The following is a 27,666-nucleotide window of genomic DNA, read 5'->3' as shown; positions in this document are numbered from 1 at the left end:
GGGAGGAATACTAGTTGGCGACGTCACTGGCACAGGGCCTCTCATAGTACGCAAAAGTGTTGCTGCCGGTGGGAGGCGCCCCCGCCGTGCAAACACACCGCTGTACTTTGAGGGGCCCTGTGCCAGTGCCAATGCCAACGAGTGGGCCCCCCCTGCTTGCTCAGGTTCACAGCACTTGCAAAGTTGAAATACTTACCTCTCCCTGCTCCACTGCCGTGACGTGGTCCAGATTTCCTGGGCCCACTAATTACTTGAACCAGCCCTACCCCCCACAACTTTAGCCAAATGACCCCCAATTTCAAATGCCTTCAAATTATTATAAGGTAAATTACGCTTGACAAGCTTCATTAAGAAGAATGGATGGTTTTGACATTAAAATGGGCACTCTAGGTGTTTTCCTGGCCCCCACTCACTGCCGACTATGCTGCCCCATTGACTTGCATTGGGTTTCGTGTTTCGGTCGATCCCGACTTTACGTCATAATCGGCCGATTTCACTCGACCCGACTTTGGACATAGTCGGGTTTCGCAAAACCCGGCTCGACTCTAAAAAGGTCAAGGTCGCTCAACTCTAGTATGGAGCACTGGCTCACGAATCCGCGACATAGTTTACTGTCGCCAGCAAACTTGTCAGGAAGCGGGAGACGGGATAAAGTCGGAGCAGGGGTGGCAGCGGACAAACTGGCTGCGGCTACACTTGCAGCCTGAACAGTGACAGCAGTGACATCCACAGCTGAGGTTGAACGCTCAAGAGCCGCCATCCTTCCCTCCAGCTGCTGGATGTACCGCTGTAAATGCTGATCGTCCGCCATTTACTAGCCAGACCCTGGCGCTAGTGTTCTGTTAGGACTGGGGGAAAGCACCAAGAAAGATATAATAGATGCGTTCGCAGTCCGGGGTCCACCGTGCAGGTGAAAACCTGCTGCTAGTAAATGGCAGTGTAATATGGCGGTGGAAGTGAACCCGGTAAAGCCACAGGTCCGCAATACCGCACTAAAGAGTGCAAGCAAGGAGTCAGCGAACACAACCCCAAGACACAGGATTGAAGTCCGATTAGACCACTTGCTGACACAACACCGCAACTGGGTGTGTTAGGCAACTATAATAATTAGAGCGCCGAAGTGCGAACTGTGCCGTGCTGGCAGACTCCACTAAGGACCCAGACGTGGGTCAGGAAGCGCACTACTGGCGCGTGGCGCCGCACTGGCGGTAACAGCAATAGATGCTGATACGTGTGTGACACGTTGAGTGGTTAGTCGGGCGCTAGATAGCAGCCATACTCCATACGCGAACAGTCATTCAATAGGGTAGGGGGTATTTAATGAACGACTTGCACTCACAACAAACACACGTATACAATTGTACACTAGCGCATGGCCGTGTGGTCATGCGAAGCTTATATAGCTGTAGTACTTTCAGGACCTTCCAATAAAGGACCAATGGGCAGCTGCCACAGAAGTTTGCCCTTTCAGGACCTGCCAGGAGGACCAATGGGAACCACTGCAGCATCTGAGCATGTGACCCTTGATCTCCAACGGGAGATCTCACCCTGGGCATGCTCAGAAGGGAAAAAGGAGGACTTAGTCCCAAAAGCGTCCGCTCGCTGCTGCCCAGCACTGGCTTTAATGGCAAAAGCTGGAGAAGCAACAGCAAGCCTAAGCACAGAGTGAGACTGAGCCAGACGCAAGGACCGACGTCTCTGCTGAGCAGGTTTACCTGCGGCAGGAGAGGAATGGGAGACCGCAGCAGAAGCGGCCCGAGATTCCCCCTGTGCAGAAGCGGGAACTCGACCCCTAACACACCGTGGCTCGAAAGGGAAGAAGTAGCATTTTGGAATGCAGACTTTAATGGAATGGTCTGCGGGCGTCATGTTGAGTTTGCACAGCCACTGATGTGCCTAAACAGTAGAAATCCCCACAAGTGATGCCATTTTGGAAACTAGACCCCCAAGGAACTTATCTAGATGTGTTGTGAGAACTTTGAACCAACAAGCGTTTCACTAAAGTTTATAACACAGAGCCGTGAAAATAAAAAATATTTTTTTCCCCAATAAAATGATTTTTTAGCCCTCAAATTTTTATTTTCACAAGGGTAACAGGAGAAATTGGACTGCAAATGTTGTTGACCAAAACAGTGGAAACTCCCAAATTCTAACTCCACCCCTAACTCCACCCCTAACCTCAACACACCCCTAACCCTAATACCAACCCTAACGATAACCCTTACCACACCCCTAACGCTAATCCCAACCCTAACCACACCCCTAAGCCTGACACACCCCTAATCCTAATCCCAACCCTAATCTCAACTGTAAACGTAATCCCAACCCTAACCCTCACCCAAATCCTAATCCTAACTTTAGCCCCAACCCTAACCCTAACTTTACCCCCAACCCTAACCCTAGCCCAAATGGGAAATGGGAAATAAATACATTTTTTATTTTATTATTTTTCCCTATGTTTCCCTAAATGAGGGGGTTTGATTTACTATCTATAGCGGGGTTTTTTTGGCAGCTGTCATACCCTAAAACATGCTTCTTATTGCAAACAATAGTTTTTGCATCACCACATTTTGAGAGCTATAATTTTTCCATATTTTGGCCCACAGTCATGTGAGGTCTTGTTTTTTACGTGATGAGTTCACGTTTTTTTCTTGGTACCATTTTCGGGCACATGACATATTTTGATCACTTTTTATTGCGATTTTTGGGAGGCAGAATAAACAAAAACCTGCAATTCATGAATTTCTTTTGGATGGGGTGTTTATACCGTTCTGCATTTGCTTTTATTCTTTGGTCAGTATGATTACAGCGATACCTCATTTATATCTTTTTTTATGTTTTGGCGCTTTTACACAATAAAACTATTTTATATAAAAAATAATTGTTTTTGCATTGCTTTATTCTGAGAGCTACAGCCATTTTTTTTGCTGATGACGCTGTATGGCAGCTCATTTTTGGAGGGACAACATAACATTTTCAGCGGTACCATATTTATTTATATCTGTCTTTTTCATCACATGTTATTCCAATTTTTGTTCGACGGTATGATGTAAAAAGCCTTATTTTTTGCCTCATTTTTTTATGGTGTTCATTGAAGGGATTAACTAGTGGGACAGTTTTATAGGTTGGGTCATTGTGGATGCGGCGATACTAAATATGTGTACTTTTATTGTTTTTTTTATTACATAAAGAAATGAATTTATTGGCACAATTTTTTTCTTTATTTAGGAAATAAAAAAAAAATTTTTTATACATTATATATATATTTTTTTTTTACTTTTTTACATTGGCCCAAGGTGGGACATTACTGTATAAAGTCAGATCGCTGCTCTGACACTTTGCACAGCACTGTGTCAGATCAGCGATCTGACAGGCAGTACAGGAGGCTTGCCGGTGCCTGCTCTCAGGAAGGACCCCGTGGCCATATTAGATCTGTGGGCCTGCAGGGAGGAGACCCTCGGAACAACGTGATCACATCGCGTTGTTCTGAGGGTCTCAGGGATGCACGCAGGGAGCCCCCTCCCTGCGTGACGCTTCTCTATGCCACCGGAATGCTGCATTCTTTTTTGATCGCAGTTTTCCAGGGGTTAAAGTGCTGGGAGCGGTCTGTGACCACTCCTGACACTCATTATAACAGCTGACACCCAGCTGCTATCAGCCGCGCTCCCCCGTAAGCGCAGCTGATCGCATGTGACATACTTTTCCGTCCATGGGAATTACGGCCCAGGTCACATAGATGGAATAGTACGTCAGATGGCAGAAAGGGGTTAATACATAATTCTTTAATCTCTATGCTGCATTTCATTCCATACGTGTAACACTGACAGCACATGGACACATAGATACCGACAGCACATGGACCACAGATGTCATATACGTACACATGGATGGCACACAGACCATGGATCTCGCTAGTACTGGTTTTTCTAGTAGTGAAAACCACAGGATGTGTGCCATCCTAGAAAATCAGATCAATCATGCTAATAATACTCTGAGTGTGATCAGAGTGTGATCATAGTGTGCTCTGATTATCTTGGATAGGAAGATGGAGTAAAAAAATGTAGAATTTCACTGTCCCAGCAAAGTAAATGAGATTCCTGAAATCTCATGCACACTTTGATTATTTTTTCTTTGCAGATTTGAAGCAGTTTCAAATATCCCGCATGTGAATTCCCTCAGCCTTTCTGGCAGCTTTTATTCATTCATTTCAATTGGTGAAATAAAAAAATAATTAAATACGTAAAATAAAAAAAGCACATGAAAAATGCACGTAAAAATTAAGCAAAAAGGTACGCTTTCATTGTAGCAGTTTTCCTGAGTAGACCTGGCTTTGATGCAGAAATGTCTGTGCACTGTGCACGGTTTTGCTCAATACAAGTGTATTGACCGAAGCTGGACGCGTCCAGTCAGAATGTGCACTGATGTATGCAAATTGCATACCTACGCTCACTCCCAGCGCCACAGGAGAATCCTGACAGCACATAGTGTGCCCGCTATGAGGATTCAGAAGTCTACAGTCACATGGAGTGACTGCACATTTGAACCCCATGTTTGGACAACCACTTTAATTAAGGTTCTGTTCACACCTGCATTTTGGAATTTACATCTACAAAAACTTAACAAAATAAAATAAAATTCAAGAGGTCCCTGACATGCTGGGCACTAGTTGTGTATTATAGTTAGCAGACATTATAAAATGAATATGCTGTGTTTGCAGAAAACCAAGAAACCGCTTACAACTGTAGTTCTTTATTTTGAGTATAGTTCTTTTAAAGGCATTGCTGTTCGCTGAGGGGTTTGTCCGATGGCAAAGGAAAAGAAGTATATATGCTCCACCTCTACTGTATTCTTTGTCTATAGGCTAAGTCCATTGCTATACTCAGCTTTCTCCAGATGTACCATTCATAATGAAAAGAGCAGTGACCAATCAGATTCACTCTCCTCCATTCAGGATAGAGCTGCAGAGCCTCAATCTTGGGATTACTGGGGTCCTAATGGTCACACCCTAAGCAAGCAGTAAGTTATCCCCTAGAAATTGGATAATGGACCACTTGTTTTTTGGGGAAAAAACACTTTAAAAATGGGTAGCTTTCATAAATTTCATCTTACTATTATTATCATTCTACTGTTAATAATAATAGTAATAATAATAATAATAATAACCATCATTATCGTAATATCTTGAGAACTAACAAGTGCTCATTACATGGTAAGAAAACAATTCATCTGAGTCATAAAGGCCATGATAACAAATTAGGTAGTATGAACAATGTCATGTGTGTTAAAGTTACGTGCTAGTGGAAATGACATTAAAACCGGTCTACAATCAGTTATCTTGCCAATACCAGTGGCATAGTATATAGTAACATTGGTTTATTCCCTATGCACATGTTGTAGAACATAATGTTTTCAAATCAGCTCCAGGCATTGTACCACAGTGTACAGATGCACAAACGTCTTCATTTTTCTAAGTCTCCTCCTTTCCTGCTGTGACATGTGTAGCCACCGTCTGTCTTATCTGTAGTCACTAACATTTCTAAAATCAAAGTTGCCCCTAAACCAGACTGCCAGCATCTTCCAAGGAAGCAGAAAACCAAACGATAAATGTGTGCCAACTGGCACCTATTCAACTAGCTGTGTACAGCTGCCCCACTTGTTAATGGCATATCAACATCAGATTATATTTCAAATACATTTTCATGCACTGATAAGATTGCCTTGTGCAAGCATGTACTACGGAGGACAGAGAATGAATTTCAATCCAATATTGCAGCCAGCATGCAGCCAGCGGGTAAGGAAAGGGTGCATCAAACACCTGAAAACCCCGCCCCTATGGCTGAAAATTGTTCCCTCCAAATTCAGGTGACAGAGTCCCTTTAATGGCTTAAAATATTTGTAGAGAGCATAATAACAGCTATAACAAAATACTCCAAATAAATAATAGCAAATGAAAGGTTATGTATCCACAAAGTCTTTATGCAGCGTTTTCGAAGAAATAACTGAGTGGAAACTCCAAGCTTTTGAGGAATTTTGAGGAATTTCCACTTAGATAATTTTTCAAAAACTCCTGAAGCTGATGTTTTTCTGTGAGGTAAAACATGGTTTAAAACAGACTATAACCTATAATTAGGGATGAGTTGACCCATGGAAGTTTGGGTTCTGGTACCCGACCTGAACTTTATTCCAAAGTTTGATTCCAGTATAAGAACTGTAGCCGAACTTGAAGAAGAACCCGAACCCCATTAAAAAGATTGGGGACCCAAAGAAGAAGAAGTCATTAATTAACCCAAACGATGAAGTGAGGGATAACAGCAGCATCTCCACAATTTACTCAGGTCAGTGATGTTTTCTCACTATCTTTCATTCTTCACACTTGTGTTTTTTATATTCATCTTATTATTTTTATGTCTAGCCTTTATCTCTGCTACTTTTTGTTTATAGTGCACTTGCACATTATAATATAAATATATTTATTCATTAACTATGACCATTAGAGATGAGCGAATCCAAGTTTAAAAGTTGGAGGTTCGTACGGACAGTTAGTGTCCGGTGCTTAATGACGAACACAGACTTCTCCTGGAAGTCCGTTGCAATGTTGGAAGTTTCAGGGGAAGTCCGGAAGAAAGGAGAGCGAGAGAGACAGAGAGATTTTTTTCAGCTCAAAGTTTGGGTTCTCATTGTTTTCAGTGAGATTTTGGTTCTGGTTGAAGTTTGGGTACAGTTCTGGCACCCAAACCAAATTTTGGACTAAAGTGGTTTGGTAAATTCAAAAAAGTTAATTTTTTTCAAAAAACTTGTTGCATCATTCCCAAGAAGACTCATGTCTGTACTAGCTCAAAAGGTGCTTCTACTCAATACCGAGTAAAGGGTCTGCCAGGCAGCAGCTGCCAAGGCAAACAGGATCATGGGGTGCATTAAAAGAGGTCTGGATACACATGATGAGAGCATTATACTGCCTCTGTACAAATCCCTAGTTAGACCGCACATGGAGTACTGTGTCCAGTTTTGGGCACCGGTGCTCAGGAAGGATATAATGGAACTAGAGAGAGTACAAAGGAGGGCAACAAAATTAATAAAGGGGATGGGAGAACTACAATACCCAGATAGATTAGCGAAATTAGGATTATTTAGTCTAGAAAAAAGACGACTGAGGGGCGATCTAATAACCATGTATAAGTATATAAGGGGACAATACAAATATCTCGCTGAGGATCTGTTTATACCAAGGAAGGTGACGGGCACAAGGGGGCATTCTTTGCGTCTGGAGGAGAGAAGGTTTTTCCACCAACATAGAAGAGGATTCTTTACTGTTAGGGCAGTGAGAATCTGGAATTGCTTGCCTGAGGAGGTGGTGATGGCGAACTCAGTCGAGGGGTTCAAGAGAGGCCTGGATGTCTTCCTGGAGCAGAACAATATTGTATCATACAATTATTAGGTTCTGTAGAAGGACGTAGATCTGGGTATTTATTATGATGGAATATAGGCTGAACTGGATGGACAAATGTCTTTTTTCGGCCTTACTAACTATGTTACTATGTTACTATGTTACTATGTAATACTTATGACCATGTGATATTTCAGTTTTTCTTTTCTAATAAATTTGCAATGATTTCTACATTTCTGCTTTTTCAGTCAAGATGGGGTGCAGACTGTACATTAATGAGAAAAAATGAACTCTTTTGAATTTACCAAATGCCTGTAAAGAAACAAAGAGTGAAAAATGTAATGGGGTCTGAATACTTTCCGTACCCACTGTATATATAACAATTAATACAATTATACTTGGATTATGGTTAAAAGTCACAATCCTGGAACACAGAAACTAAATTACTAAAGGATCAGAGATCGAGTAGCTAATTAACTAAGGTTTCTATGAACATCCTTTCTTGCCTATTCAACTTTGCGAGATGCAGACGCTAAGTCTTTGATTACACCCACATTGAAACATTAATACATGTCACTAAGGTGAGTGCATTCCCTGTTACTCCTCACCTATCATTTCTTTTATGTGGGATTACTCAACTATTTTTATCTCAGAAATAAGAGAATGAAATAAAAAAATTGTTGAAAATACTTATTTTCATGGAATGGTTTACAAGTACGAACAGACACCACTTACAAGAATGGCATTTTGCTGTGGAATATTCTGAGTGAAAATCAACACACAAAAATGTTTCTTGGGTGCAGTGATTTTTCTTTTGCTTTCATAAGTGTGCAGTTTTTGCTCTTATTTCATTCTTGCTGCTTCAATGAGTATTCAGATTTTATTGTTTTTTCAAATCCATCACATGGTTCCAGAGATGGCCTTTTTCAGAATTTTTGAAGCTGCTTTTGATGTAAATTTAGGAGCAAAATATGAAAACATCAATCATACACCAACTGGAATGGTTACACATACCAGCCATACTAGAAGTTCTGAAATTGCATTGTACTCAAATATTACAAAAATTTGCATTGACCAAACGTGTTTTTTTTTCTGTAATTCACTTCTGCATACATTCAGTAATATAGCAAAAGACTGGCCTTTATTTTGCTGAACCATAGCGCTCCAACAAAAGGTTAAATCATAGTAAAAAAACATACATATTTGATGAATAATCTTTTATTATTATTATTATTTATTTATATAGCACCATTAATTCCACGGTGCTGTACATGAGAAAGGGGTTACATACAGAGTTATAGATATATTTTACAGTAAACAGGTTTACAGTGACAGACTGGTACAGAGGGGAGAGGACCCTGTCCTTGCAGACTTACATTCTATGTGATCTTGTGATATATCAGAAACAAGTGAACCATGATGTCAGTGCACGGGCAGACGACCATATCATCAGTGAGATTGCGACAAAACATCTGACCAATGTTATGCTGTGAGACCATACACATATCAGAATTTTTCCATGGACTGAGCCGGTTTGAGGAAATAATTGCTGCATGCGTAATTTGCATCTGATATTTGGGTCGCACTCAGCCATGCAGGTCAATGAGTCCATGAAAAAAATTGGACTGCATTTGGATGACATCTGAATTAGTTTCTCCATCTTTACCCAATCTTAGAGAATTGGATAACAATCTGATCATATGCATAGTCAATCCAATTTTCTCGGATGAGCGAACACACGGCCATCTGTACCTGCCCTAATAGTCCTCATGCACACCCGGCTGTAATATGTTTTACTTTCATACAACTAATAACTTTTTCAGTAGCTAAATATATTACACTAAGAGCAAGTTAGAGCTTATACAACAGCCCAGTTTGATAGGTAAGGCCTAATGACTTGCTCTATCACCTAAGGTAACTATAAATGTAAGAAATACATCCAATGTAAACCATTTTAAGAAAACACGTGATTTTGCTGTAACTTTCATCCCAAGACTATGTTGTTTGCCGTTTAAAACTGCGGATTCTAGCTGAGAAAATCTCTTTTTTATATCTGAACAAGATAACCTTTGATTGCTCCCAATTCAATATTGTTTCAAATAGATTCTGTTTCCTGCCTTCCCTATGCACTTATGCAATGCTGAACATTTGACTCTGCCGTGTTGATGCTGTGCAGATTTCTAGTTTTTGCATTACCGGAGAACGTTCCTTCAGATATTCAGTCCTGTGGATGAATTCACTAGGGAAACGCTACTTTTAGAAATTCAATACAAAACAAATCAGTCTTTTGAAACAAGGTTTTAATGTATGGTCCGGTCTGTATTCTGCTCCACAATTCCCCTGGCTACTTGATCCAGTTATGACACTGATAAATTGCTCACACTCCTTGAAGGTACAGTAGTCTCATTATTATGATACCAGGACCTTGTACCTGCCAGGTTATAAACATATGATTTTACCTAGTTGTAGCTTGCCAAATACGTTTTTAAAATACAGAAAAACTTTCTACATTTTATTTCTATATTTCTAGAAATTATAAGAATCTGATATTTGTTTCCATCAAAAAACTGCAAAATAAACTCAGAAGATTGAACATAGATATACAATTATGAGATTCCTCCTGCTGAAACACAATCACATACACACGTTTGCTAAGGATGGGAGTATACTACACAACCTGCTGCCAAAAAGGACCACTGAATAGGTTGCTTACACTGGCTGACCGCACTTCCAATGTGCAGAGACAAATCAGTAAGGGTACATGCACACGTATTTAGTGAATTTTTTACCTCAGTATTTGTGAGCCAAAACCAGGAGAGGTAGAATCAAAGCAAAAGTAGAATAGAAACACGTGCACCATGTGCACAAATACTGAGGTAAAATCTCACCAAATACTCAACGTGTGAACGTGGCCTGACAAATCATTCCATGTGGATAGAGGGTCATTGTTCTTAACAGCACATGGACTGTTTGCCCAAAATGATGTGCTTCTGAGAACAATGACTTTTAAGAAAGCTTAAAGATAATTTCACCCGACAAAACATTTGTACTATTCCTCATTCGTAGGGTGATTGGCAGATTGTTTACAATGGCCAATAATAATGGTATGCAGGTAAGCAAAATTTGGGTTTATGATTTTTTTTTTTAAAACCAATGACTAAATTTTATGTTTTCTCATGCCCTGATTTAAAAAAAAAACTGTTCTATTTTTAATCAACACATATAGATTTTGCAAAAACGTGTGAAATTACATACAAGCCACATGAACAAGAAAAATCTTTATCGTAGCCAAATTGTACACAATATTATATTTAAAAATAAATTGACAATTCATTCTGCAATGTTATTGGAAATTAATTCTTGCACTTTTTCCTTTTCTTTTAAAAGCTTCTCTTGATACCTTTTCCCTTATAAAAGGATGTGGATCTTCTCTGTGAAGCATCCAGTTGCAGTCCCCCATCAGTTTTATGTTCCATCTACCTTGGTGTCATTGTTCCATCTCTTCGATATCCTGTTGAAATCTTTCTCCTTGCACTTCGGTAAAAGCACGTAGGTTTTCAGGAAAGTAGTCCAAATGGGAATGTAAAAAGCAGAGAAACGGAATTCTTTCCATACTTTTTTCAAGATGGTGCTCTAGTGTATTACAATGATGTTCCTGGGCTAATAGTAATTCAGAAAATTTGTCAGACAACCCAATGCTTTGAAACATTTTAGCATGTTCTCTACATTGGGAGTAAATTTTGGATCTTTGCTTTTACCTAGAAATTTCTTCACAACTTCATTAAAAGAATCCCAAGCTGTTTTCTCAACAACTTTCATTTTTCTTTTGAACACGTCATCCTTCATGAGTTTCTGAATATCCGGAACCACAAAAATATCTTCCTTAATTTTCACTTAAGACAGTCCCTGAAATTTGGTACACAGGTATTTAAAAGTTTCTCTGTTTTTTGGTAGAGCTTCCACAAGCTGCTTCATCAGTTCAAGGGTAATTTGAAGTGGTGGCAGGAGAACTTTAGTGGGATGAACTAAACATTCCACATCTATGTTCTTGTGTCCAGGTTGCAAAGATATTCTCGTTGGCCAACTTTTTTGGCTCCAGAAATGAGTGCTATTCCAGCTGTCCCATTCACACAAAAAGCATGGACACTTTGTGTACCTTCCTTGCTGCCCAAGAAGCAAAGAAAGAACTTTCAGATCATCACATATTTACCATCCTTTATCCTTGTAGCCAAGTTTTTTTTAGAAGAAAGTCTAAATTTGAATAGCTTTCCTTCAAGTGCACTGAATGCCCCTGAGGCACTGAAGCTTACTTGCTGCCATTGTGCAGTAGCATAGCTTTCAGGGTTTTTTTGGGGGATGAATTACTAAAGAATCTCCACACTCTCATATAGTACTCAAAGTTACATTTTTCCATCAGCCCAAGAAAACCACTGGAATGCATTAGGAATCCGTCTGGAGAAAAGTATGGAATTAATTCCTTTTCTGTTTCTGTAGCATGAAAAACAGGTACCAGGAGTTAGCAAGTTCTTTTCCTTTATTCTTTCTTTTTATTCTAAAAGTTTTGCAGAATGCTTAGGAAGATCAAAATGCCTGACTAAATAATTTAATTTGAGCTGTGAAAAAAGCTGGGGCTCTTTGGGACTAGTGTCAAAGTCTTCATTAGAATCCTGCTCTTCATGTTCTGAATCTTCTGAATCAGGTGTATCTTCATGTTTCTCCAGAGGCGAATGGACAGGTATTCCTGGACTGTGAGGCACAGGGCGAATTGCTGACGGGAGGTCCAGGTATACGGTTTGGTCCAGATCATAGGGACGCCAACACTAAAGCTTTCTTTCTTCCCCTTAGACCCAGGGCCGTATTTGCCACTAGGCACTTGAGGGCACGTGCCTAGGGCAGCAGGATGCGGGGGGCGCACTTGAGCAAGGTTTTTTTTTTTTTAATCTTTTTTTTTTATAAAAGTCCGGGGTCAAGTGCCCGCCCCCCCTTCTGCCTCCCTCCCGCCCTCCTTCCCCCGCCCTCCCTGAAGACGTCATACTCACCTTCCTCCAGCGATAGCTGCAACTCCGTCTCAGCGTCCTGTCTTCAGCGGTCACGTGGTACAGCTCATTAAAGGTGATGAATATGCGCATATTCATCACCTTAATTAGCGGTACCACGTGACTGCTCATACAGGAAGGAAGACGCTGCAGAGATGCCGGGAAGTTCTGCGCCGTGCGGTGAGAGAAAGGTGAGTATGACAGGGTTATATAGTGGGGGGTCGGGTGTATAGTGGGGGGTCGGGTGTATAGTGGGGGTGGGGTATATAGTTGAGAGTTATATTATGGGGCTGGGGTATATATTGGTTACACCGTGACCTTGGGGTGAGCTGAGAGTGATCTCGGGCACCTGCAGGCTCTGTCCGCAGTGTGCGGGGGGCTGTCGCGATCTTTGGTCACTCACATACATCCGCAGCTGCATGTATCGGGTGTGCAGTATGCAGGGCGCTCAGCAGCTTCTCCTCGTCCAGATCTGGCAGTGACGCTGCGTCCTCCCCGGGGACTGGAGCCGGGAGCCCAGCCGGCAGCTCCATATGTCTCCATATGTCTGCGCTCCTCAGTGGCCCACATCATTGCCAGCAGGAGGCCCCACCCTGCGGGTGTGAGAGGAGGAGGCGGCGGGTCACAGAGATAAGGAACGTGGGATCCAGGCACCTGCACCTGTCTGTATATATATGTGTGTCCTCTGTATATATGTCCTGAGTATATAGATATGTGTCCTGTATATATATATTTATATGTGTGTCCTGTGTGTGTATATATGTACTGAGTATATAGATATGTGTCCTGTGTATATATATATATGTGTGTTCTGTGTGTGTATATATGTCCTGAGTATATAGATTAGATATATGTGTCATGTATGTATGTGTGTCCTCTGTATATATGTCCTGAGTATATAGATGTGTCCTGTGTATATATATGTGTGTATGTGTGTGTCCTGTGTGTGTATATATGTCCTGAGTATATAGATATGTGTCCTGTATAAATGTGTGTATATGTGTCCTGTATATATGTGTGTCCTGTGTGTGTATATATGTCCTGAGTATATAGATGTGTCCTATATATATGTGTGTCCTGTGTGTATATATGCCCTGAGTATATAGATATATGTGTCCTGTATATATGTGTGTCCTGAGTATATAGATATGTGTCTTGTATATATGTGTGTCCTGTGTGTGTGTGTATATGTCCTGAGTATATAGATATATGTGTCTTGTATATATGTCAGGGAGGAGGATGGGGAGCCATGGACGCAGGGGAGGAGGATGGGGGAGCCATGGACGCAGGGTGAGAGGATGGGGGAGCCATGGACGCAGGGTGAGAGGATGGGGGAGCCATGGACGCAGGGTGAGAGGATGGGGGAGCCATGGACGCAGGGTGAGAGGATGGGGGAGCCATGGACGCAGGGTGAGAGGATGGGGGAGCCATGGACGCAGGGTGAGAGGATGGGGGAGCCATGGACGCAGGGTGAGAGGCTGGGGGAGCCATGGACGCAGGGTGAGAGGATGGGGGAGCCATGGACGCAGGGTGAGAGGATGGGGGAGCCATGGACGCAGGGTGAGAGGATGGGGGAGCCATGGACGCAGGGTGAGAGGATGGGGGAGCCATGGACGCAGGGTGAGAGGATGGGGGAGCCATGGACCCAGGGTGAGAGGATGGGGGAGCCATGGACGCAGGGTGAGAGGCTGGGGGAGCCATGGACGCAGGGGAGGAGGAGCCATGCACGGAGGATGGGGGAGCCATGCACGGAGGATGGGGGAGCCATGCACGGAGGATGGGGGAGCCATGCACGGAGGATGGGGGAGCCATGCACGGAGGATGGGGGAGCCATGCACGGAGGATGGGGGAGCCATGCACGGAGGATGGGGGAGCCATGCACGGAGGATGGGGGAGCCATGCACGGAGGATGGGGTAGCCATGCACGGAGGATGGGGGAGCCTTGCACGCAGGGTGGGACGATAGGGGAGCCATGCACGCAGGGTGGGACGATAGGGGAGCCATGCACGCAGGGTGGCACGATAGGGGAGCCATGCACGCAGGGTTGGACAATAGGGGAGCCATGCACGCAGGGTGGGACGATAGGGGAGCCATGCACGCAGGGTGGGATGATAGGGGAGCCATGCATGCAGGGTGGGACGATAGGGGAGCCATGCACGCAGGGTGGGACGATGGAGGAGCCATGCACGGAGGATGGGGGAGCCATGCACGCAGGGTGGGACGATGGAGGAGCCATGCACGGAGGATGGGGGAGCCATGGATGCAGGGTGGGAGGATGGGGGAGCCATGCACGCAGGGGAGGAGGACGGAGGAGCCATGCACGGAGGATGGGGGAGCCATGGACGCAGGGTGGGAGGATGGAGTATAAATATGGAGTATATATACTGGGCCCTATAGGGGGGACACATTGTAAGAGGACAGTGTGAAGAGGGGTCCGGTATGGAAAGGGGAGGTCAGTGTGAAGAGCATGTACCATAAGAGGGACAATGTGGGGGTCATATTTTATGCAGACAATATAATGAGGGGCAATTTTTTTATTCAGGAGCATTATAATGACACTTGTATCTTTAAGGGCATCATGTCGAGATTTTCTGCAAAAGAGCGGAGACGATGGAAGTCTGCAGAGACGGCTGTGGATGAGATAACTCATCATGGGGTCTGGACAAGATGAAGAAAAGGAGAACGGCTCCAGAGACAACATCATCTATAAGGTACCTTGATGTAAATGTTATTTGTGATACTAACTCATGTTTTTATTTATGTTAGGAGCATTAAAGGGGATGTCCATGTTTGTGATGAGGCTGCAGTCATTCTTTGTGACTGCAGACTTCTGACTTCTCACAGTGCGCCCTGCACACTGTCAGGATTCTCTCATGCTGGTGATTTACATACATGCGGTCACGTGCTGACTAGACATGTGTGGTCTCAGTCAATGAAAATGAACAGAGCGAGGCCGGGCACGTCTAGTCAGAATGTGGTCAGAAGTATACAAATCACATGCTTGTGCTGACATGACTGTCCACCGGCAAGGGAGAATCCTAAAAGTGTGCAGTGCATGCGTTGTGAGAATTCAGAAGCTGCGATGTCAGGATTCAGCTCTGCAGGTTCCAGTAGTCGTCACATGGACACTTCACTCATATGCGACTTTCATACTTATGGTCCTGTGACAATGAGCTTCTCTTCTGCTTCTCTTAGTTTTACACTGAACATTGAGAGCATTAGGGAGAGGAGCTCGTTGGTGCATGACTGAGTGTGCAAATCGCATAAGTCCTTGGCGGAGGGGAGGCACCAAAATGGATTCTTGCCCCTGGTGCCAGAAAACCTAAATACACCTGTGCCGGTATGCCACTGCGAGCGGCGATTACCGGGTCCGGTGGAGGGAGGTCTGTGCACAGGCAGTGAGGCAGGGACTGAGGGTGTGCACAGAGAGACAATGGAGACCCGGAGACTGCTCGTCCTAGTCTACGCTGTAGCCTGCAGCCTCATTATCGTAGGAATATGCCAGTTAATTGTTTTTCTAAAGCTTTATAGTGTAGTTTTAGGTCAGAGAGGGATGAGCTAGGAAGGTGCAGGGACAGGTAGTGATGGCTACTTGTGGACATGTGCAGAAATTGCGGTTTTGCACTTGCGGTGATACAAAAAACCAATGCTAGCAGCATTTTTTTTCTATTGCTGCAAGTACCACATTTGCCGGATCGCGGGAAAACCGCAAGTGCCGCACATGTCCGCAAGTCCCATAGGGAATGTATGAGGCCGAACGCAGTGTTGCCGTAAGTGATCCTTTACGTGGCAGATGCGGAAAAACTTCCAGATCTGCTGCAAAAGGCGACTTTCACATCAGCGATTATTGCCAAAGTCACTGCCGATAGTGTCATACTCGCCAAAGGGGAGGCAGCACTAAAAGTGCCTAGGGCAGCAGAAACTCTAAATACGGCCCTGCTTAGACCACTGTCATAGTTCTTTTACACAAACAGAACACACTACATGTGGAGCTCATGACTTGTCATGCTCATGTAGTTTTACAAACAAAATAAGCATAATATGCTTTGCTAACGAAGTCTGTAATTTTCCTTTGTTGTTTCTTCACTACAAAGCAAACACAAATGTAGCAAAAGTTGTTGGGTGAATTACAACACGGCCTTGGAGCCATTTTGATCACGTTGTTAGAAACAGAAGATTAATCCACTACAACAATTCAATACTGAAAGTAATCGTGGTAAGTGAACCTCCACAGTCATATGAACTCTGTCTTAAAGAAAATCTGCCTTTGTTCCAAATAGCAACCAATCTCAGTGCTGCTTTGAGTTCTTAAACTGCTGAGGTAAAATGAAAGCTGTGCTCTGACTATTTGCTATGGACACCACCACACTGTTATGAATGGTGACTAAAAAAAACAGCTGTCTTTACTGCCCATAATAACCAATCGCAGAGCAGCTTTAATTTCTTATGCTGCTGAGGTAACATTAAAGATATGCTATGATTGGATGCTATGAACACCACCACACTCTTTGGAAGCTGAGTTAAGAAAATCTTTTCTGCCCCCAGCAGTCAATCATTGAACAGCATCCATTGAATTCTTACCAGTGTAATGACACCAAAATCATCCACCAATGGTCACGCAACGGTGTCATAGTATGGTACAAGAAAAAGCTATGGAGTCAGTATTTCTGAAAAAACAGTACACAATGACATTTTGTCGATATTATTACTGAGTTCAGAGACAGAAATTACATAAAAATCACTGAAACAAAATAACCAATACCTAAAAATAATACTTTATTAATGACTAATAAAAACCTTGTTGACAAATTACCACAAACCCACACCCTAAAAAGCTCCTGGTCCACCCTATTTCTCCCTTGTATACCCTTCCTGACAGTGGAGGTTGACACCCTAACTTGAATGCAAAATGGCCCCCCACTCACCAACGGCTCACCCTAGATGCACACTATTGAACCCTAAAAATTAACAACACTACAACCATTACACACAAATAAACCAGTTCAAAAAAAGGCGTGCCGTACAGGAAAAAGAAAAAGAAAGATAGTGAGTAATCCGATTATAAAGGTGATACCTTAGCCAGTAAAAGCAATAAGTCTTACTACTTTCAAAAAGGAGCCAAAAAACAATAAACATTAACAAACATGACTTCAAAAATGGATATCAAGATAAGCAAACAAAAGTATACAACAGTATAGGGTAACAAATGCTAAAAACTTCAAAGGCCTAGACTAACTGGCCCTTGCAAAAACCCTATTAAAACTATCCCTGCCTGACAGCGGAGGTTGGCACCCTACAAATGAACATCAGTGGCGCCCCCGCTCCTGTTGGCTGACCCTTGATCACCCTACACACTTACCCTCTCACCCCTCAAAAATAAAGGTGGTAAGGGAACCACGTGTGTATGAAAAAAAGGGGAAAAAGGGGTGCAAAGGACAGTAGTAGTCTCAGATTAATATGCTCAAAAAAGGGGGGAAGGGCCTAGATGTAAAGAGGAAAAATCAAACGGGGTACATCACATAAAACATCATTAGGATGAATATCAATATCAGACGTTATATGGTACAGTGTTATGTCAATCTCCAAAGGAAACCACAAAATGGCCCTTTTTAATTATGCCATACAGCTGACCAAACAAAAAGGTATTCCCTCATCGAAGGTAAATGATTAGAAATTGCACCTTCCCTTTATTGCACAACGCCCAACAAATGCATGAAGCCTCATTAAACAGCGTGCTCCTATCTGGGGTACAAACGATAAACAGACACCTCAAAGGCAACAATAAAGAGTTTTAGCCTACATGATAAACCCATAGGAGCACATCAAATGAAACCTCATTAGGAAAAGGACAGACCCCAGTCACTGTATAGAATATTCTATGCATTTGTTGGGCGCTTTAAGGGTATGTGCACACGTCCGGATTTCTTGCAGAAATTTCCTGAAGAAAACCGGAAATTTTCTGCAAGAAATCTGCATTTTTTTTTTGCGTTTTTTTTCTTAGCATTTTGCAAGCGTAATTAGCTTGCAGAATGCTAAAGATTTCCAAGCGATCTGTAGCATCGCTTGGAAAACTGACTGACAGGTTGGTCACACTTGTCAAACATAGTGTTTGACAAGTGTGACCAACTTTTTACTATAGATGCAGCCTATGCCGCATCTATAGTAAAAAATAGAATGTTTAAAAATAATAAAAAAAATAAAAAAAATGGTTATACTTACCCTGCAGACAGCTGATCTCCTCAGCGGCGTCCGTTCCTATAGATGGTGTGTGTGTGTGTGTGTGTGTGCAGGACCTTCGATGATGTCGCGGTCATGTGAGCGGTCACGCGACCAATCACAGGACCGCGACGTCATCGTAGGTCCTTCACACAGACCATCTATAGGAACAGAAGCGGCAGCATGCAGCGCTGAGAGGCGGGAAGACATCAGGGCCATCAGAGGGTGAGTATATGACTATTTTTTATTTTAATTCTTTTTTTTTTTTACTAATTATATGGTGCCCAGTCCGTGGAGGAGAGTCTCCTCTCCTTCACCCTGGGTACCAACCGCACATAATCTGCTTACTTCCCGCATGGTGTGCACAGCTCCATGCGGAAAGTAAGCAGATCAATGCACTCCTAGGTGTGCGGAATCCCCGCAATTCCGCATTTTTAATGAACATGTTGCTTTTTTTTCCGCAATGTGATTTTTTCGCGGAAAAAAAAGCAACATGTGCACTAGAAATGCGGAATACACTGTAATTAATAGGAGGCATATGTAAGCGTTTTTTTCGCGTTTTTATCACGTTTTATATAGAAAAAACGCGAAAAAAATGCGAAAAATCCTGAACGTGTGCGCATGGCCTTAGTGTGCATTTTTTTCAAGATTTTTTTGGAGGGCTGGTGTTTTCTTTTTCCAAGATTTATTTTAACCTTCCTATTGTCTTGAATTATAAAATATTGAGCATCAACATAATGGAAAATGCCCAAATAATGATTTGCTCACTTTTTAGCGCTTGAAAGCCTGAATCGTTTTTTAGAGGAATTTTTTAAAGTATTTTTGGGGTGTTTTTCGGCACAAAAAAGGCAGAAAAAGACAAAGTGTTAACCTACCCTTATGGCTTGCTCCAATGTTTTGAATCTGCTGTGGATTATCCAGATTTAGGAACCGACAATCAACAGCAGGTTACACTGATAGCAAAGCAAGTGCAGTTTCAGAAATGTAATTTACACACTGCGGATATTATTTTATGCAGCAGATTTCTGCAAATTTCACCTGTAGTGATGCAAGAGTGGGGGAGGAATCCTTAGTAAATCTACAAAAAAATATACAATATTATCTATGAGTAATACGTGAGGATTTTGTTGCAGATCCTCAACAAAATCTCCTACCGAATCTGTACACATTTTTTCCATTGTGTGTGAATATACCCTTATAGAAAACATTTTAAGGATGCATATTACAGCGGAGCTGAACACTACTCATCCAAAGTTCAAAAATCATGAAAACAGTACAGAACTCCAAAGATGTTGAGTGTGCCTTTAATACACATATCGAGATCACATGTACTGTAGCATACAGACAAACTGTTCTGTCCTCCTTTAGTGGCCAGTACCCCTGTAAATAAAATTCCATGATCCAATTTCCAAAAAAAATTCCAAGTGCTGCGTTTGTTATATAAAATAGAAAATCCTTTTATTCAAGTCTTAACTGCTGCAGAGATAATATAAAAACATGCTTAGATTACGTTCTTAAGTGTTTGACACTTTTTTTTGCTGTCACGGTAATGTTCGCTTGCATAAGCTGTGGCTAAAAATACCATGCCCCGGAGGTAAGCAGCAATATTTAGCATGCTTTTTTTAACATATCAATGGAAAGATGAAGTCAAATTTCCACTGTAAATATCTGCAAGTCCCTGCCCTGGGATGACATCAGAGTAGCTTGAATATCTGCTTTGTTTTAATACACTTAGAATAAGTAGCATTTAACATGCTGGAAGTATAGTTATATGTACTTTATTATTATTATTATTTATTTATTATTATTATTTATATAGCACCATTAATTCCATGTGCTGTACATGAGAAGGGGTTACATGTATGTAAATTATATGTACAGATTTGTCCGCTCTTAACTATCCTGTAATTGGACAATTGGTCAAAATATACATTCAATAAAATATCTTGAGATGCCGGCAAAATTCTTACCAGGTCGCCAAGCACACATCAAAACCGCTTGGCGGCCACATATTGACATAGCATAAGCATCTCCTAACAAAGTTTGGTAAAATCATGTAGGTGATCTCAAGCCATTCTTCTCTGAATATTGAGCCAAGAAGAAAGATAAAGAAGGACATGTCATGTCTGAATAGTGTTGTTCGATTGACCTATGTGTTAACTTGGATGGCATTGAGTTATCAAACCAATTGGACAGTGAAAGATAAGCAAAATGGTATGCTGAAGGTCGTTCTACCATCTTAACTTACATAAAAATTTAGATTTACCCTTTAGGGCACACATCTGAGTCCAGTATATCAAAATATAGGAAGAAATAAACCCATATGGTAAAAAAAAAATCAAAATGCCTGAATTGCAGTATTTTGGTCACCACTGCACTTTGAAATAAAAAGTTCCTAATTATTGAATGCAATTTCGGCTGCAAAAGAGGTTATAAAAATTATAATAAACTAGATGTGACTTCTCCTCGGGATCCAAACTGGTTCCTTCTAGATTGCTCTACCAGAAGCTTAATCATACATCATAAATTTACAAACATGCAAGAAGCCCATGACCAAGCACTGTAAATTTATAATGCGTGGATGTCATCAAGTTAAAACCATGAGTTTTACATCCCAAATATCTACATATTTTAAAAAATTCTCAATTAATAGGTAAAATCTGTGTCAGGGAATACAGATTTTTCATTACTGAGATAGAAGATGGTAGTTGGTTTTTATAAGATTCTATGTAGAAGAGACAGGGAGGAGTTTGGTAGAGCTCGGCCTCTTGCTCCTCCCACCTCCTCCTCCTCTCTCAACTCTATATAAAATCTTAACAGTATCATCTGCCATCTCATATCTGAGTAATGAGAAATCTTCACTGAACACATGATTTGAGAATTTTGAAAATAAATGATCAGTCCTGGTGGAGAAAGAAGCAGATTTCGCTGATAGAATATATTATAAAGTTGCTTATTTCCATGTGTACTACTGAATTATAAAACAAAAATTAAAACAACAGCTTCTCTTTAAGTAGATGTTAAGGATTCTGCCAATCCCAGTTTGACATCGGGTCTAGTAGCATGAGACTCTGCCGGGCTGTGATTATCACTGTCTGGGAGTCAGGTATGAAAACCCAAGTACCCAGAGAAGACTGTGAAGAAAGAGCCAGTTGTACTGCAAAGCAGAGATTTCACATACTGTGCTCTATAAGAAACAAATATTAGTATCTCTGCAATGGAGCAACACGGAAGACAATGTTAAAGAGCAACAGAATCAGAGGAGCTCATGGATTTCTACACAGGATTTAACAAATTTTTTGCGTAAGTGGGAGATTCTCTTTTTTAAGTGCAATATACAATCAACTCTTAATAATATTTCTTCTGATAAAGCATTCTTCTCTGTCATTCAGGAACTGTCCTTAGTCCTGAACACTTTTTAAGTCACATTTCTTTATGCGCAATCCTGTATAATAGATATTATTTATATGATTTAGTTATTGCAGACTTAACAAACAATGGAAGAGTATCTCTATGAATGATGGATTAATACTGAAGAAACAATGTAGCATGAAAGACAGAATTTTAGTTAGAGGACTACAGAACAAAGTGCTACCTTCCATGCAATGATGAGCCAGAAGCTGACTGTGCTTCGCGCAACCTGTGATATCTTTTAGATGGTGGATTTCTCCTTAATTAGAATATGCATATTAAATTACTATTAATATTTTTATCCAAAAATAGGCAACATGCTGACAACTTTTTCCTTAATTAAACTAATGGGCTTCTGGCTTGTACACAGAACGGCAGAAATAAAGACCTCATGAATGCTGTACAATGGTAAATTATATAAAGCATGAGTCACTAGTGACAATCTAGGTGAGAAATAAATAATCCATTGTATTTTCCTCTGCTCTGTACAATCCAGACACCTCGAGTAATTAAAACATTTGCATATTTGCAACAAAAAAGAAGATACAGATTTTAGTAATGACCCAGGCTGTGCAAAATCAGCAGGCTGCAATCATTTGTTCTACTGTTTAACAGCCCCGCTGCATGAACATCATTGTTTATTGTAGCTTAAAGGCAGGAGTCATTTTACATAATACGCAGCTTTTTACACTCAATTACTTCTGCGCTTTAGGGTGATGAGAATAATAATTTGGCCACTTTTACCCATACAATAACTTGCTTTCTCCCTTTTATTTTTCTACTTGCTTAATGCTCCTTTCATTTGAAGACAATGGGTGGGCAGTATGGCTTTGTGGTCTTCTTTTAAATGTTGATGCCAAAACATTTAAGAAACAGTTAGCATTCTAGAGTTAAGACAAATTAAAAGTGTCAAAAATTGCCCAAAAATGTCAGACAGCAGAGGAAAGAAGCTTCAATTTAATAGCAGACACGTACAGTATTTTGCTTAAAAAAGAAAGAACATTACGTTATTTACATTTTAAGTAAGTGATCAAATTAATCAAAAATCAACCCAGATCCTTTCAGATCTATATGCTGTGATGATGCTATGTGCCATGACGAGTTTTAATATAGCTATCAGATTATAGAATTATTCAAACATAATGTAGCTGTGCCCACTGGGAAACAGAGTTGGCAACTACTGTATTTCTATTCATTTTACATGAGTAAACACAGCAAAAACTTATTCTGTTATTCTCCTAGATATTAAATCGAATGGCATGTTTTACCTGTAGATCCTCCCTTTTCTTGGGACTTTGGTCTGGGTCTTGGTACTCTGCTGAGAAAAATATAATGAGTAAAATGGTTGCAAGTAGAGTTGATCGAATCAATTCAAAGCAAATTGAATTTAAATCGAATTTCCTGAAAGTCGCAGTCTGAACAATGTGCGATTCGATTTTTGTGAATTGCTGAAAAACAGCTGTCACCATTTTACACATTGTATGATTGTATCAGTCAGGCAATGACTATGTACTTTTCAGCTGTTTGAGATCTCTGGCTCGTTATCTGCTGCTGACCACTCTCTCACCAGTCTTGCTTTCTCTGCTGCTGCACTCTCTCTTCCTGGTCTCGCATTACCTGCTACTGATCTCTCACTTCCCCCAGAACTTTATTCCCTGCTGTTGAACTCTCTCTAGCCAGTCTTGTGTTTCCTGCTGCTGCTGAACACTCTTTAGCCAGTTGTGTTTTCCTGCTGCTGCTGCTGAACTCTCTCTCCCCGATCTTGTGTTTCCTGCTGCTGCTGAACTCTCTCTCCCCGATCTTGTGCTTCCTGCTGCTGCTGAACTGTCTCTCACTGATCTTGTGCTTCCTGCTGCTGCTGAACTCTCACTGCCCGGTCTTTTGTTCCCTGCTGCTGCTGAACTCTCTCTAGCCAGTCTTGAGTTCCCTGCTGCTGCTGCTGAACTCTCTCTGGCCATTCTTGTGTTCCTTGATGCTGCTAAACTCTTTCTTTCCACCATTCCGTGTTTCTTGCTGCAGGACAGCTAATAATCATTAGGTACTGCTATTCAGTTCACCCGTTGAAGGTCAATTCTACATAATAACTGCAACAAATGGAAAAAGAGGTCACATGTCAAAATAATTACTGATTATCTTGAATCACTAGTATGACTCTTTGACCTTTCATTTACAAATTACTCAGGCCTATTAACCACATAAAAAAGCAACAAACTCTACTAGGAAAGACAAAGTATTAGCCACATCAATTTAGTACAATCGGACAACCTGCAATTTACAACAAATTTAGTCAGGAAAATATTTACCAAACCTGACGAACTTGAATTGCAAAAGGTTTGAGCATCTCTGGTTGCAAATAGTTATGGCCATGTTGTCATCTAGCTATTTAAGTATAAATCATATGAGTGAAAGACTAAAGGTGGCAAGCATCTGCTGTCCTTCTGCAGATTGGCCACTAGTGGGTGGCAATATTCACACTGAGAAATTGTGCTGCGAACTGCAGAAGCCCTCCTGTTTCCTGCATGGGCCTACCTAAGACAACACAGAACTCTGACTCATTGCTAAGTATTGTGTCTATCTTTCAGACTAGTTCCAGTCTCCAGCTCCTTCGAACTGTCTTACCCAGACTGCTCCCACTCCTATCCAGATTGTTCCTACTATTACCAGTGCTACTTCTAAGAACTTTAACTACCTCTTGCTTTGTTCCGCTCACATGACTACTAAATCTTTACACTGCAGAAATCATATCACTTGGTATAGCACAGCCAATCAGGAGGTACTATCATAGCCTGTAAGGAAATAGAAGCAAGAAATGCAGCAGCCATTTTGTGATGAATCTGGATAGTGAAAGGATGACTCAACTCACAGCTTATCAATAAAGATAGGGAAAAAAACAGAACATTGAAGAAATTGTATAGATAGTGTCTGATAATAAAGCAGTAAAGGATGGTTACTATCCATTTGCTCATAGCTACAGTGCCTACAAGTAATATTCAACCCCCTGCAGATTTAGCAGGTTTAATAAGATGCAAATAAGTTAGAGCCTTCAAACTTCAAACAAGAGCAGGATTTATTAACAGATGCATAAATCTTACAAACCAAAAAGTTTTGTTGCTCAGTTAAATTTTTATAAATTTTAAACATAAAAGTGTGGGTCAATTATTATTCAACCCCTAGGTTTAATATTTTGTGGAATAACCTTTGTTTGCAATTACAGCTTATAATCATCTTTTATAAGACCTGATCAGGCCGGCACAGGTCTATGGAGTTATCTTGGCCCACTCCTCCATGCAGATCTTCTCCAAGTTATCTAGGTTCTTTGGGTGTCTCATGTGGACTTTAATCTTGAGCTCCTTCCACAAGTTTTCCATTGGGTTAAGGTCAGGAGACTGACTAGGCCACTGCAACACCTTGATTTTTTGCCTCTTGAACCAGGCCTTGGTTTTCTTGGCTGTGTGCTTTGGGTCGTTGTCTTTTTGGAAGATGAAATGACGACCCATCTTAAGATCTTTGATGGAGGAGCGGAGGTTCTTGGCCAAAATCTCCAGGTAGGCCGTGCTATCCATCTTCCCATGGATGCGGACCAGATGGCCAGGCCCCTTGGCTGAGAAACAGCCCCACAGCATGATGCTGCCACCACCATGCTTGACTGTAGGGATGGTATTCTTGGGGTCGTATGCAGTGCAATCCAGTCTCCAAACGTCACGTGTGTGGTTGGCACCAAAGATCTCGATCTTGGTCTCATCAGACCAGAGAACCTTGAACCACTCATTCTCAGAGTCCTCCAAGTGATCATGAGCAAACTGTAGACGAGCCTTGACATGACGCTTTGAAAGTAAAGGTACCTTACGGGCTCGTCTGGAACGGAGACCATTGCGGTGGAGTACGTTACTTATGGTATTGACTGAAACCAATGTCCCCACTGCCATGAGATCTTCCTGGAGCTCCTTCCTTGTTGTCCTTGGGTTAGCTTTGACTCTTCGGACAAGCCTGGCCTCGGCACGGGAGGAAACTTTCAAAGGCTGTCCAGGCCGTGGAAGGCTAACAGTAGTTCCATAAGCCTTCCACTTCCGGATGATGCTCCCAACAGTGGAGACAGGTAGGCCCAACTCCTTGGAAAGGGTTTTGTACCCCTTGCCAGCCTTGTGACCCTCCACGATCTTGTCTCTGATGGCCTTGGAATGCTCCTTTGTCTTTCCCATGTTGACCATGTATGAGTGCTGTTCACAAGTTTGGGGAGGGTCTTAAATAGTCAGAAAAGGCTGGAAAAACAGATAATTAATCCAAACATGTGAAGCTCATTGTTCTTTGTGCCTGAACTACTTCTTAATACTTTAGGGGAACCAAACAGAATTCTGGTGGGTTGAGGGGTTGAATAATAAATGACCCTCTGAAAAGACTTTTCACAATTTAAAAAAAAAATAAACAAAGAAATAACATTTTTTTTGCTGCAGTGCATTTCACACTTCCAGGCTGATCTACAGTCCAAATGTCACAATGCCAAGTTAATTCCAAATGTGTAAACCTGCTAAATCTGCATGGGGTTGAATACTACTTGTAGGCACTGTATATATGTTGAGGACAATTTACAACATGACTAAGGCTGCAATTGTAGTAAAGAGCACGAGACTGGTTGTTCACAGTCCTAGTATAATGTGGCGCAGGGTGGTAGCCAAGAGCATGGTACTAGTCTTTCATGCCATGACATGCTACATGAAGGTGGGGGTCCTGGCTGGGTGTGAGGGTTTTGCCTATGGAGGCGCTACGCCCTTGTAGGCCGCATAATACTGACAACTTCAGTTGGCTCTTTAAAGATCATGAAAAGTTCAATGAGGGAGACCACCATTAAACCATAAACAGTTTTTTACTGAACATTACTTTGGTAGGGATTAAGTACAATAGATAGCAGGTGCATTACTTCACTGACATGTCTTTTAAAACTTGGAGCATCTTCACACACATTCTTTTTTTCCTTCTGTAGGCTCGCTTGATTTGGCCTCAACTAGTTCCTCTGCCTTTACCCCAACCCAGCACAGTACTACAGTTCAGTAAGCAAGAGTCTTATACTTCAACCCGCGGGTATGAGTTACCTCTCTGAGTTGCAAACTCAGGGCTGCACTTCTAGGCATCCTGTCCAAGGACCCATCTCCATCTGTGCCTTTTTGTCACTTTACCTCATCTCTACTCTGGAGCTGGCTATCCACTGTTTCAGTCTTCATTCACATCAGGGACACCCACGTCATGCGGCTCTGCTGACTTGTCAGACCTTAAATCTGCTTCCACTGAAGGCTGAGCTCTAACTAAGTTCCTGAACAGAAAGTATCTCTGTCCTCCAACTCTGGACTAGTCCCAATCATCAACTGTAACTCTTCCTACTGTCAGTCAAAATACAATTCCATCACTAATAACGCATGTCACAATACACATTACACATTTCTATAATACACTTGTCTACAAGGGCAAACATAGGCAGTATGTCCATCTCATTACACTAGGAGACCTCAGAGAGTTACACATATCTTGTCAGGGCAATTTGTGTACCTGTGATTCATGACGAATCAGATTTCAGGAAAAGAAGTGTTAAGATTGTGAATTTGAATTTCAAAGGTTTGCTCATCTCTA

General features: G+C 41.7%; 1 protein-coding gene across 4 annotated transcripts in view; it reads right to left on the bottom strand.

Moving 5' to 3' along the window:
• Positions 1–27,666, bottom strand: part of LINGO2 (leucine rich repeat and Ig domain containing 2) — a 2,506,396-nt gene that overhangs the window by 282,355 nt on the left and 2,196,375 nt on the right. The window contains exon 8 of one of the 4 annotated variants that reach the window (XM_069765264.1): positions 23,316–23,362. The exons of 2 other annotated variants lie outside the window; for them this stretch is intronic. The gene's annotated coding sequence lies outside the window, so the exon portion shown is untranslated. Of the gene's footprint in view, positions 1–23,315; positions 23,366–27,666 lie in introns of all 4 variants that reach the window. One more of the 4 variants, XM_069765286.1, reaches the window with a different exon arrangement.

The sequence above is a fragment of the Ranitomeya imitator genome, chromosome 1, assembly GCF_032444005.1.
Source record: "Ranitomeya imitator isolate aRanImi1 chromosome 1, aRanImi1.pri, whole genome shotgun sequence".
Lineage (NCBI taxonomy): Eukaryota > Metazoa > Chordata > Amphibia > Anura > Dendrobatidae > Ranitomeya > Ranitomeya imitator.
This window is presented reverse-complemented; position numbering and strand designations above follow the sequence as displayed.